Source organism: Oncorhynchus keta, chromosome 20, assembly GCF_023373465.1.
Source record: "Oncorhynchus keta strain PuntledgeMale-10-30-2019 chromosome 20, Oket_V2, whole genome shotgun sequence".
Lineage (NCBI taxonomy): Eukaryota > Metazoa > Chordata > Actinopteri > Salmoniformes > Salmonidae > Oncorhynchus > Oncorhynchus keta.
Genome location: NC_068440.1, coordinates 2181758 through 2196812, shown reverse-complemented (window position 1 = coordinate 2196812; position 15055 = coordinate 2181758). Strand labels below are relative to the sequence as shown.

General features: G+C 42.0%; 1 protein-coding gene across 3 annotated transcripts in view; it reads right to left on the bottom strand.

The window, feature by feature from the left end:
- The window catches only part of LOC118399138 (RNA-binding motif, single-stranded-interacting protein 3-like), a 391803-nt gene that overhangs the window by 80128 nt on the left and 296620 nt on the right, over positions 1–15055 (bottom strand). The gene's annotated exons all lie outside the window — the stretch shown is intronic.

The window sequence follows — 15055 nt, the reverse complement described above, 5'->3', positions numbered from 1 at the left end:
ACACTTTTCCTACGCACTTTTTAGTAGTTGGTATTCAGAGCTTTGCAAAAATGGTTCCCATGCGTGTGCTGATTACATTTAATTCAATTGCTGAAAACCCTCCCACTTGCTGGCAAACATATTTTCCCGTAGAGTTTTCATTCAATATAGTTTTCAGTACAGTTTATCTAAAGCCATCTCTTTAAATTTGGTGTACCTTTAATTAGAATTTTCTGGACAGACTTGCTAGAATATATGGAGAGAAGGGTTCAGAATTTTAGGGATCAATGAAAGAAAGCCATGTAAATACACACCTACTTGTGACCGACCCCCTCGATTCAATCTTATGTAGCATTTTGTTTTCACATTGGATAAAAGTAAAGAGTCAGACCCAGAAAATTGTATATCATACACTGCAGTTGAGGAACAATGGGAAAGTAATCCTGCTTTGAAAATGTATCAACTTTGTACCTCACTTTGGAGAAAATGGCCTTTGAAAGTTTGGGTACACATACTGGAGAGCTCCTCTTTGTCTACACTCATTCAGCATCATTTCCACCCTCTTCAACATTAGCCCCACCTATCTTTTTAAGGATTCACATGTGAGACCATGTGCAAAACAAAATGAGTAGTGTAGTAAACAACCAAAGATTTCAAGACTAAAAGTGGTGAAAGTAGTAGACTACAATAAGGAAAAACTCCAGGTAAATATACACTTTACCTAGTCGTTATCCTAACTTTGGTGCAGGTCATGTTGCTCTTCACATGACCGTTTCTGGGGTAAACACACACTATATCAAATCAAATCTTTATTTGTTTATTTGTCACGTGCACAGGATACAGAAGGTTAGAATGGTATATTGAAATGACTATTTGCATAGTAGCTAAAGCAAAAATAGAAAATGTCCAGATACAAATATTGTATCAAATTTTATAATTATTAGATGATGCTTACCCAGACACACTTGTCTAAATTGGGTTATGTGAAAGAAATGCTATAACGACCCCCCCAGCCAAGTCTATCTAAGCTATGTACACATGTTCATGAAATACAATAGATGGCCGTAATCACCCCCAGACACACCTGGCTATCTTGATGGGTCATGTAAACATCTTGCAAAGTGGAGTCGTTTGTTTAGACATGTAGCTAACTAAACACTGAACTGGCATAATCCCAACTCATACTACTACCAATGCAAACATTGTCATTGTTATAGTATGAATCTGCAGGTAGCTAAAGCTAACAACTAGGTTCAATGTTAGTTAGCTAACATTAGGCTATAACTAGCAATGCAAATGTATTTCTGATTTCAATAATGTTACTACAAAGATCATAAACCTAATGTTAGCTAGCGAGCCAGCAAGCTAACGTTCACTAGCTAGCTAACAGTATGCTTTAATTTGCAATGAAAAAACAACTTTCTGACAAAATTAGAAACGTAAAATATCTGAAAATGTAGCTAAACTCTTACAGAACGCTACTCAGCAGACTGGAATCATTGAACTCTGTTTTGTTTGTGGCTACGTCTTGTTTGGCCAGCTATGTGTCAAGTCACGAAGGTTCACACTGACCGTGGCTTGTGCAGAAAGTAGCCTATCACATTTTCCAACTGATCTGTCGATAGCGGCTGCTAAATTCAGGGCATCAATGTTGTTGAGAAAAGTAGCAAAACTTTTGTAGTTCTCAATGGCTAACATTATATCTTTAAAAAATGGCACGGTAGAAAGGACTGTCGACACATACTGAGCAGCTCACGTTATAGACAGAAGCATGCTACATGGCAGACCAATCCAAACTCATCTCACGGCATGTCCAGCCCACCCATTATCTCAGCCAATCATAGCTAGCAGGAAGGTTCTTGTCTTTTTCTGTGGCATGCATTTTGATTTAAAATAAATGTATGTTTGCGTTCAAATGCCTCTCCTGTGAAGTAGTGATGTGCAACATACGCTGAGTTTCCTGAAACAAGTCACATTTGTCTCCCTTTCAGCACCAATTGGTAGATTTAAAACTCCTCTGATCTTGTATATTATTTAGGGTTAGTGAAGCATTCATGAATAATGGGGGAATGGTTTGGAGAGCCTTTAAGCACAAAATGTATTGCTGAAATTAAAAATACAGTGAGTGGTTTGATTCATCTGAAAGTTGTCATATTCAATTGTTCAATCCATTGGAAGGTGATAAAAGAGTACAATAGGGGTGGAACGGTAGTCCTATAAATCTACTTTAATAATCCTCACTAGTCGTGGAACAACAGTCCAGTTGTTGTGTACAGTGCGCCAGGCTCCAGGTTTAAAGGAAAAATCCATCCAAAACCACTCATTCCTTTGATTTACATGGTTAAATAACACTTACATGTGAGAACAACATTTTATGTCAACAAATGTTTGATTTCGGGTGTTATAATAAGGTTGGTAGTAACATGGAAAATCTTTGTGGAAATCGGTTGCAGCTGAAGTCGACCACGAAGCCACTATGTAATGCTCTCTCTATGGGCTGGCTGGTTAGCTGGCTAGCTAGCAAACGTAGCTACACACAATAATACCAAATGTAATATCTGCATGTAAAGTAGCTCGTTAGCTATAAAAATCACTTAAACAAACTGCACTATGAATTTAGGAATCTAAAATCTTACGATGTGCCTCACAGAGTGGAGTCTGACATTTGCAATGCCATGCTACGTCAATGGGCAGTGCAGTATTCTGGGCAATTCTGGCACAAGGAGCACTCGCCTTCATGGAGTGAATAGGAGTCTATTGGACGCTAGTTCAAAAACCAAACATTAGCACACATTTCATCAACAAGAAGTACAACATCACAAGACTTCTCTGAGATGTGAGATATTTAACTTGCTATCTGTAATATCATGTTTTTTTATTTATCCCGTTATTTTATCAGATAAGTTGACTGAGAACACGTTCTCATTTACAGCAGCGACCTGGGGAATAGTTACAGGGGAGAGGAGGGGGATGAATGAGCCAGTTGTAAACTGGGGATTATTAGGTGACCGTGATGGTTTGAGGGCCAGATTGGGAATTTAACCAGGACACCGGGGTTAACACCCCTACTCTTACGACAAGTGCGATGGGATATTTAATGACCTCAGAGAGTCAGGACACCCGTTTAACATCCCATCTGAAAGACGGCACCCTACACAGGGCAGTGTCCCCATTCACTGCCCTGGGGCATTGGGATATTTTTTAGACCAGAGGAAAGAGTGCCTCCTACTGGCCCTCCAACACCACTTCCAGCAGCTGCCATTTTACGTGCTCCTAACCAACGTGCTCCTAGGCTATTTTGTTCATTTTTTTGCATTGCTTGTAACTTACTTTTAACTTGTTTTGTACATAATGTTGCTGTTACCGTCATTTATAACCAAAAATAACTTCTGGACATCAGAACAGTGATTACTCACCTTGAACTGGAAGAAGATTTTTTCTTTAATGAGTCCGATGTGAAGGATATACTTCTTTCTCGAGAACGGGACCAAATCATTTGCATGTAAAAAGACGGGGAAAAAAGGGGTCGGAGGTCGGGCTGCCTTTTGAAAATTCGTAGGCGAGTGAGTAAAGCCCCTCAATCATCAATCATATTAGCCAACGTGCAATCATTGGATAACAAAATGGATGAGCTCCGATCAAGGATATCATACCAACGGTACATTAAAAACGGTAATATCTGATGTTTCACTAAGTCGTGGCAGAATGAAGACATGAATAACATACAGCTGGCGGGATTTTCGGTCCATTGGCAAGATAGAACAGCTGCCTCCGGTAAGGGGTGGAGGTCTGTGTCTATTTGAAAACAACAGCTGGTGCACAAAATCTAATATTAAGGGCAAAGCGTCAATAAAGGAAGAAGATTGAATCATACTACACAGGCTACGACACTCGTCAGATGTGGCAGGGCTTGCAAACTATTACGGACTACAAAGGAAAGCACCGCCGCAAGCTGCCCAGTAACACGAGCCTACCAGACCAGATAAATAACTTATATGCTCGTGTCGAGGCAACACTGAAGCATGCATGAGAGCATCAGCAGTTCCGGATGACTGTGTGATCATGCTCTCCGTAGCCGACGTGAGTAAGACCTTAAAACAGGTCAACATTCACAAGGCCGCAGGGCCAGACGGATTACCAGGACGTGTACTCTGAGCATTTCAACCTGTCCCTGACTGAGTCTGTAACCCCAACATGTTTCAAGCAGACCACCATATTTCCTGTGCCAAAGAACACCAAGGTAACCTGCCTAAATGACTACAGACCTGTAGCACTCATGTCTGTAGCCATGAAGTGCTTTGAAAATCAACACCATTATCCCAGAAACCCTAGACCCACTCCAATTTGTATGCCGCCCAAACAGATCCACAGATGATGCAATCTCTATTACACTCCACAATGTCGTTTCCCACCTGGACAAAAGGAACACCTATGTGAGAATGCTTTCCACCATAATTTGCAAATAAATTCATTAAAAATCCTACAATGTGATTTTCTGGATTTTTTTTCTTCTCATTTTGTCTGTCATAGTTGAAATTACAGGCCTCTCTCATTTTTTAAGTGGGAGAACTTGCACAATTGGTGGCTGACTAAATACTTTTTTGCCCCACTGTATGTTTTGTTCGATAAAGTGCATATTTATATAAAAAAAATCTCATTTTACATTGGCGCGTTATGTTCAGTAGTTCCAAAAACATCTGGTGATATTGCAGAGAGCCACATCATTTTACAGAAATACTTATTATAAATGTCGATGGAAATACAATTGTTAGACATGGAAATATAGATACACTTCTCCTTAATGCAACCGCTGTGTCAGATTTCAAAAAAACTTTACGGAAAAAGCAAACCATGCAATAATCTGAGTACAGCTTTCAGACAACAAAGCAGCCAAAAATATATCCGCCATATTGGGTAGTCAACAGAAGTCAGAAATAGCATTTTAAATATTCACTTACCTTTGATGATCTTCATCAGAATGCACTCCCAGGAATCCCAGTTCCACAATAAATGTTTGATTTAGTTCGATAATGTCCATCGTTTATGTCCAAAGAGCTACTTTTGTTAGCACGTTTGGTAAACAAATCCAAATTCATGAAGCGCATTCCCTAGTTGCAGACGAAATGTCAAAAAGTTCCGTTACTGTCCGTAGAAACATGTCAAATGATGTATGGAATCAATCTTTAGGATGTTTTTAACATAAAACATCAATAATGTTCCAACCGCAGAATTCCTATGTCTGTAGAAAAGCAATGGAACGAGAGCTAACTCTCTCGTGACCGCGCCTCAGAGCCTGTGGCACTCTGCCAGACATCTGGCTCAAACAGCCCTTATGAGCCCCCACTTCACAGTAGAATCCTCAAACAAGTTTCTAAAGACGGGTGACATCTAGTGGAAGCCTTAGGAAGTGCAACGTAACCAATATCCCACTGTGAATTCAATAGGGGCTGGGTTGAAAAACTACAAACCTCAGATTTTCCACTTCCTGTTTGGATTTCTTCTCAGGTTTTTGCCTGCCATATGAGTTCTGTTATACTCACAGACATCATTCAAACAGTTGTAGACACTTCAGAGTCATTTCTATCCAATATTAATAATAATATGCATATATTAGCAACTGGGACTGAGGAGCAGGCCGTTTACTCTGGCCACCTCTAGGCACCTTTTCATCCAAGCTACTCAATACTGCCCCTGCAGCCATAAGAAGTTCATTGTTGCTCCTTATATATGTTTTCTTATTAAAACTGCATTGTTGGTTAAGGGCTTGTAGGTAAGTATTTCACTGTAAGGTTGTATTCGGTGCGTGTGACAAATCCAATTTGATTTGACTTTGAGAAGGATTGCGTGACAATTAGCTTAGCAACCACATAACGCAGCATGACAACGTGAACGCGATTGGTCGAGAGCCTGCTGGTTTGGGCGTTATATGTTCCTTCATTCATTGGATTTCTATCTCCTTTCTATAATATCTCTGGCAATGGCACCATGCAATTCACTCATTTCTCGAGGTAGAAATATCGCAAAAACATGATCAATGGATCATTCAAGAGAAGACATCCTCCCGAGTTATGTCATCGGTCAGTATTGAAATCTGACATGTATATATATAGACGTTTTGGCGATCTAAAAGTCGTATTCTTTTTAACTTCCAGTGCAGTGAGATAGACTTTACAGTGCTACGTCATATCGCACGGATTTCAGCCTGCTTGAATGCCAATAACTCAGGTACACATGAAAATGTTAAATGACCCAGGGAATCGATAGGACATCACCCATAGAAGCAAGTTATAGGACAAGCATTTTTTAAACTTCACTGTATAAAAAGTGATGCCTGTACAGTGTGTTGATATGTTTCAGTTTGCTGCCATGACTGGTTTCACATTTGTCTCCAGAGATCATAAAGGAAAATAGATCTAAAACAATTATAATTTATATTTACAATCCCCTTATCTAAACGGCTTACTCATTTGCATAGCTTTTATCAATAGCTCTTATCAATTTGTAAATTATAGTGCATGAAGAAGGGTTTTATTTCTATTGGAAAAGAAAGTTCCTGTTGTTCCACTTGGAACCAACAGGTTGCTCAACCTTATTTATCGTTTCATTGTGCGTAAAGGTGGTAGAATTAGGAGGAAATTAAGTCAAGGTCAGAATAGAGTGTATCGGCGGTCACTACAGATCTGGGTTCGATCCCGAGCTGTGTCGTAGCCGGCCGCGACCGGGAGACGCTTGAGGTGGTGCACAATTGGCCCAGCGTCATCTGGGTTAGGGGAGGGTTTGGCCGGCTAGGATGTCTTGTCCCATCGCGCTCTAGTGACTCCTTGTGGCGGCCGGGCACATGCACACTGACAACCCAGTGTTTCCGTCCAACACATTGGTGCGGCTGGCTTCCGGGTTAAGCGAGCAGTGTGTCAAGAAGCAGAGCAACTTGGCGGGGTCGTGTTTCAGAGGATGCATGGTTCTCGGCCTTTGCCTGTCCCGAGTCCGTATGGGAGTTGCAGCGATAGGACAAGACTAACTACCAATTGGATATCACGAAAAAGTACCCCAAAAATGTAAATGATAAAAGAACACAGCGTATCTGTAGACACACCTCCGCAACACCTTCATTTTTAAATGTTAAATCTACACCTCAAACAAATAATTCAAGGTCAGAATAAGGGTAGAGAGAAATTAGCATGAAAAGGGAATTACGTTCCATTTACACGCGCTTAACTCTGGACGGATTTCCCCCCTTCGTAAATACAGGCCCTAAGGAGTGTCTTGTCTATGTGGGCTGTGGTGGAGAGAGGGGCCTGGGAGCACTGACCTGAGACCAGTAGGTACTCTACTGTGTGAACGGGGAAGAGTCCTGGGCTGTAATTAAAGGCTCTGTTGACAAGAGCTTTCCACTGGTTTATAGAAGCAGCAACAGGTGCACTGCTCTCTCTCTCTCTCTTCGGCTTTCTTTCTCACACATTCTCTCTCTCGCCACGTCTCTCATAGGCAACATATTCTCTCTCTTCCATCTCTTGCTTTCTCACTGTCAAACATATTCTTTTTTCTCTTCTCTCTCACACACACACACACACACACACACACACACACACACACACACACACACACACACACACACACACACACACACACACACACACACACACACACACACACACACACACACACACACACACACACACACACAATCTCTCTCCTTTTCTCGTCTCTCTCTTAATGTGATGTCCCAGTGTTGTTCTATAGCAGGGTTGTCAAACTCATTCCACAGAGGCCCGAGTGACTGCAGGTTCTAGATGTTTCCTTTCAATGAAGCCCTAGACAACTAGGTGACGGCAATTCCTTACTAATTAGTGACCTTAATTCATCAATCAAGTACAAGGGTGAAGTGAAAACCTGCAGAGGATCGGCCCTCCGTGGAATGAGTTTGACACGTGATCTATAGCCTCCGCTGGTGACAGAAACTCTGCAGCACTCCCTTGAGCCACTTAAAAACATGTATATTGTGTCTGTTTGTGGCTGTGTCTCGTATGCATTCTGTGAATCCCAGAGAAAAATCAGGCGGTAGGAACAGAAGTACTGCAGAATGGCTGACCTGATGAGAAAAACTTTGAGTAAGTCCTTGCCTAAACATCTCAAATGTGATTAAAGCGATCGTTTTTCTCATCCTCCGTTAATGGGCCCAGATCGATGGTGGAAAGAAGCTTTTCTCTCCCTGCAAGCACCGACCCGAGGGGAAACAGTCAAGATATCGATAGAGCCGTGCTTCACCAACAACGCAGTTGACGGACAGAGGCTATTGTGCTCAGTGTGAGAGGCGGGCCTCGTTGGGCACAGAGAGGTAGCGAGTGCAGGGGAAGACGAAATGAGTGGGGGGAGACACAGAAGAATTCTAATTAGATTTGCAATGGGAATACACTGATCGTGTGTGTGTGTGTGTGTGTGTGTGTGTGTGTGTGTGTGTGTGTGTGTGTGTGTGTGTGTGTGTGTGTGTGTGTGTGTGTGTGTGTGTGTGTGTGTGTGTGTGTGTGTGTGTGTGACAGGTAACTAACACTCCCCACCATTTTGACAACTAGAACTACTGTGCTGAAAACAAAGGCAGTGGGCAGGAGAGTCGGCACGGCGACCGTCGCCGACAACAACCAGCCAGACGCATGCTGCAGCTTAATTGGGAGCGATGATGAATGAAGTGAGTGCTTATTGAATTCCCAGGCCTGTTATTTAGATAATACTGGAGAGATGGCCCTTCTTCTCTCCCCCTCTGATCCATTCAGAGCCACAGCGGGGGTCTGTCCCCGTGTTGGTTTTTCTACCAAATGAGCCTATTGAAGCCTATTTGACGAGATAACTTAATCCCCCCTTCTTGTTTTACTTTTTTTGTTGGACGATCAGGCTCAGAAGAATTGTTATATTGCTTTTTTTTCTGGCTTTCCAAAACCAATTACCACACTTCAAAATGAGCCTGTGTATATTAACCGCGCGTGTGTTTATGTGAGGGGAGAACAAACTTTAAAATGTCTGCCACAGAGTGGGTTAAGGAAGAGGTAACATAGGGATGCCGGAGTAGCTCACAGTTTGAGGCAACACGTCAGAACTCAACATGAGTGTGAGCCTTTGGTGACTAATGCCCGTTCTACACAGGCTAGGAGGATTTCACAGCCAAACCTCAATATGAAAGCTGAGTTGCCGGGATCTCATCAGTGACTGTTGTGGTAATAAGATGCTAAAACAGGGTGGCCAATAGCAGCTTTACCACAGTTAGAACCTCCATAATGTAATACAGCCTATAAGAAGCTGATGATTATGAGAAAGTATTCACATTTTAGTCCATACTTCATACTATGCCAAAAGGTAGTTTTTGTAAAGAATCTCAATACAACTTAAATGGTTGTGCATCCTCCAATCAAACACCCAGCTGTAGGAAAACACTGACTTTATTTTCTCGGTCCTACTTTCAACCACATAAAAGCAAAATGCCTTTAGAAAGGCCACCAGACCCCACTTATCCCGGACCATTGGCATAGCTTGAGATTGAGAGGTGATAGTGGTGATAGTTGGGGTATTAAAAACAGCAACATTTAGCGGTTTACAGAGAGCAAACACAGGCCTGGGTTCACAGGGGGCCAACAGAATCAATAGCCAGCGGCTCTACTTAGAAATGTGCTGTATAATCCTTGATCTCCAAGGCCATTTGCTTTTCAGCTTGAAATTGGATACACTCTACAGAACTCTACTCGCAGAACGCCGAGCGCCCCTTCCACAAATAAGACATCCTGAAAAATTGATCGGGGTGCATCCGACACAGATTATGTCTGGAGCTGAAAGACAGATATGACTCGCTGAAGGTCATTCACAAATGTGTAGAGACTAGGTCTCTTCAATGGAAAGATGAGGTGGTGTTACCATAACTACATCCCTGTTCTCAGTAATACTGAACAGCTACTATTTCTGACACAAACACTCTGAATAGGGCAACATACAGGCAATTAGCCACATACACCGATAAGCCTACACAGTGAGCCACATACACCGATAAGCCTACACAGTGAGCCACATACACCGATAAGCCTACACAGTGAGTCACATACACCGATAAGCCTACACAGTGAGCCACATACACCAATAAGCCTACACAGTGAGCCACATACACCAATAAGCCTACACAGTGAGCCACATACACCAATACACAGTGAGCCCATACACAGTGAGCACACATACACCGATAAGCCTACACAGTGAGCCACATACACCGATAAGCCTACACAGTGAGCCACATACACCGATAAGCCTACACAGTGAGCCACATACACCGATAAGCCTACACAGTGAGCCACATACACCAATAAGCCTACACAGTGAGCCACATACACCGATAAGCCTACACAGTGAGCCACATACACCGATAAGCCTACACAGTGAGCCACATACACCGATAAGCCTACACAGTGAGCCACATACACCGATAAGCCTACACAGTGAGCCACATACACCGATAAGCCTACACAGTGAGCCACATACACCGCTACACAGTGCCTACACAGTGAGCCACATACACCGATAAGCCTACACAGTGAGCCACATACACCGATAATGAGCCACATACACCGATAAGCCTACACAGTGAGCCACATACACCGATAAGCCTACACAGTGAGCCACATACACCGATAAGCCTACACAGTGAGCCACATACACCGATAAGCCTACACAGTGAGCCACATACACCGATAAGCCTACACAGTGAGCCACATACACCGATAAGCCTACACAGTGAGCCACATACACCGATAAGCCTACACAGTGAGCCACATACACCGATAAGCCTACACAGTGAGCCACATACACCGATAAGCCTACACAGTGAGTCACATACACCGATAAGCCTACACAGTGAGTCACATACACCGATAAGCCTACACAGTGAGTCACATACACCGATAAGCCTACACAGTGAGCCACATACATACACACTCCATTGTTGTAAAGAAAACAATACATTAATTGGCTCTGCTTTTCAATCGATCCGATTATCTAAAGTAAGCATGTAAGCCACTTTGAGTCTCTTCAATCCCACGGTACAGCACTGTGTCTTAAAGTGTCTGGCCTGCTGTTATGTTTCCCCTATTGCCAATGTGCCCAGCGGTTGTGAGATCTACAGCCATCCCACTGCCAGGGGAACTTCTGAACGGAGACACCACAGCTTCATATTTTCCACCCGACGTGAAGCACCAGAGCACTGACTGACTGCAGAACAGAACCAGTCTCTGCCAATTACTGTCCCACTGCACAGTGCTGAGCGATTAACCGAAATGTTGGTTTTCATTTTTTAGACAACTAATTGACACAAGAATGCGTGATTGTGAGGGGATATAGAGAGCAGCTGTTGCTTGGCGAGGTCTCTCTACCTGAAAATACATGATCAAAGTGATTGCTAGTTGGCATTCAACAGTCATAAAAGTAGGCCTTATTTACTTTGAAGTACTACAAAATAGTCATTTGTTTCAGACATCATAGGCAGCAGTTTAATAGAGATGAGATGATGACTTGAAATGAAATAATAAAGTCATCAAATAAAACAATTGTAATACATACAACTGAAATATTGTATAAAAGTGAAGTGATAAATGAAGGTTAATAAGTGATCAGCAGTAATGGACCGTCACTACCATCACGGGACTTTTATTCATTGTGTTATAATGTGTTGTTACAGCATTTAAGTCAAATAATCAAACAGAAATCTGATAAAAAATGTTATTATATTTGAATAATCGAACCGAAACTGAACGACCTCAAAAATAACTAATCGCTCAGCACTAACACAGCCAAGCGTTTCTCTGTGAGACAATCTAAGTTGCAGGCTGGAGGGAATCAAAGCAATGACTCCTAAAATAAGAGGGGGAGGGGCCGGTGTGTGTGTGTGTGTGTAACTGTCTGTTTGTGTGTGTGTGTGTTTGTGTGTGTGTGTGTGTGTGTGTGTGTGTGTGTGTGTGTGTGTGTGTGTGTGTGTGTGTGTGTGTGTGTGTGTGTGGGGGGGAAAGAGAGAGACTGAGAGCTGAAAGATAAAAGGCAGTAAAGAAACAGCGTGAGCCAGAGAAAGTGAGGGATATGATGAGGTCAGCTGCAGGTGTCCTTCATCTCATAAATCCCAGCCAGCAGGCACTTCATAAAAATATACCCATAAACATAGAATGTATACAGACTTGTCAAAGACCCAGTTGATAAAGAAGAAACATCGCCATGCTTTTACCAAAGGAGGTCTGCGAAAGGGGGACATAGAAGATAACCGCTCTTGGATGTCCATCCGAGGTTCAGTGTGTGTGTGTGTGTGTGTGTGTGTGTGTGTGTGGGTGTGTGTGTGTGTGTGTGTGTGTGTGTGTGTGTGTGTGTGTGTGTGTGTGTGTGTGTGTGTGTGTGTGTGTGTGTGTGTGTGTGTGTGTGTGTGTGTGTGTGTGTGTGTGTGTGTGTGTGTGTGTGTGTGTGTGTGTGTGTGTGTGTGTGTGTGTGTGTGTGCGTGTGTGTGTGTGTGTGAATATGCATGCGTGTGTTTGTCCATCAGAGTTCCAGTGTGTGTGTGTGTGCGTGTCTGGCACATGACAGTGACGTCCAGTAGCATTTCCAATGATACCCGTAAGCTTGACTTCTGCATGTTCCAACAGACCATGTGTATGGCTCTAACGGCAGATCAGCTCTCTCTCAGGGCACTGCCCGGTTCATCTCTCTTTCGCAGGTGTTACTGGGACGAACGGTGGGCCATGAACAACATGACGCGAAATAGAACTGTTACAGTTGAATGTGAAATCTGGCTTCTCTGCCTGGTGAGTCATCACTGCTCTGAGTGGAGACAGACAGCCCATCTCGGTGTGGAGAGAAGTTCCCAATCTCACCGTGGTACATGCTGTCTTCTGACAGGTAGGACTACATTTGTTGCAGCATAGTCTATGGTATAGTAATACAAAAACCTAATCTAATTTACCCATCATCTCACCGTGGTACATGCTGTCTTCTGACAGGTAGGACTACATTTGTTGCAGCATAGTCTATGGTACAGTAATACAAAGACCTAATCTAATTTACCCATCATCTCACCGTGGTACATGCTGTCTTCTGACAGGTAGGACTACATTTGTTGCAGCATAGTCTATGGTATAGTAATACAAAGACCTAATCTAATTTACCCATCATCTCACCGTGGTACATGCTGTCTTCTGACAGGTAGGACTACATTTGTTGCAGCATAGTCTATGGTACAGTAATACAAAGACCTAATCTAATTTACCCATCATCTCACCGTGGTACATGCTGTCTTCTGACAGGTAGGACTACATTTGTTGCAGCATAGTCTATGGTACAGTAATACAAAGACCTAATCTAATTTACCCATCAGGTACATGCTGTCTTCTGACAGGTAGGACTACATTTGTTGCAGCATAGTCTATGGTACAGTAATACAAAGACCTAATCTAATTTACCCATCATCTCACCGTGGTACATGCTGTCTTCTGACAGGTAGGACTACATTTGTTGCAGCATAGTCTATGGTACAGTAATACAAAGACCTAATCTAATTTACCCATCATCTCACCGTGGTACATGCTGTCTTCTGACAGGTAGGACTACATTTGTTGCAGCATAGTCTATGGTACAGTAATACAAAGACCTAATCTAATTTACCCATCATCTCACCGTGGTACATGCTGTCTTCTGACAGGTAGGACTACATTTGTTGCAGCATAGTCTATGGTACAGTAATACAAAAACCTAATCTAATTTACCCATCATCTCACCGTGGTACATGCTGTCTTCTGACAGGTAGGACTACATTTGTTGCAGCATAGTCTATGGTACAGTAATACAAAGACCTAATCTAATTTACCCATCTTCGTCTGGCTTTCAGGGGTCACCTTATTTTGTTATTGTAAAGATAATTTAAAAAAAATCTAAATTGCAGTAGCAGTTTTAAAACAGACTATCATGTGAATATTGTTGCTTTAAATCAGTGCAAGTGCAAGCACTCTCTGGCAGTCTCTCTCCATCAGCTCCATTCAAATTGCATCCAAAATAGATCATCCTGATCTAGGCCTATCCTGTATATAGATTTCCTGGCCTACCTCTTTCAGGTAATACATTCAATATTAGGCTTATATTTAGCTAATTAATGATGGGTTATACATAATAAGCTTGTAATTTACAGCCTCTGTTTCTTGCACAATAAGCCCGCACCTGGCCACTCTTCTTAAAGAACGATCCTTAGCTCTTGGAGACCCATGCAGGAAAAGCTAGACTCGAACAGCTTGCTGGACATTATTGTTTTTCGTTGCATTCCTTATATCAATAGACTATTCGAAGAGGGACGCAAGCTCTTGTTTGCTGACTGTTAAATACACAGCAGCCAATAGAACTCACCGTTCGAGTTTGAAAGAAGAGCGAACGCATGATGGCGGAAGCCTATAGAAGTGATATATTCAGACCCAAAAGCCTTCTGCATCTAATTCTAGTCCTATATTAATTCAAGGATGTCATTCGAATGATGCAGATAAGGACCACGGAACGTATTTCATTTAACTGTTGAAAGCGAGGAAGGAATGGGGCAACAATAGAGGGAGAAAGAGGAGGTAGGCTAATAGCATTAGGGGAAATATTATGAATGGTATATTTGAGTCAGCCTACTAATTACACAAATAGGCCCTATTATATTTCAAAATGAAAATCGAATTTGCTAACCTATACTTGTGATGTTGTAGGCGTCGTGTGCTGCACCAGTTCTCTCCCTGCTTTATCACGCTTTGAAATATGTGCGTCATTCCAGTCCATACAATACAGCATTAAACAATACAGTAATACAGTTCACACTCCAAAAGATTGGCCTACTGGACCGAGTTCCATTTATTTACCCAAGAGAGCATATAGCTAGCTACATCTATGGGCTTTTGTGTTTTTATGTAGTGCATAATGTGCAGTAGCCTATATCAATAATAATAATAATAATAATAATAATAATAATAATATAATAATATAATAATAATAATAATAATAATATAATAATAATAATAATATAATAATAATAATATAATAATAATAATAA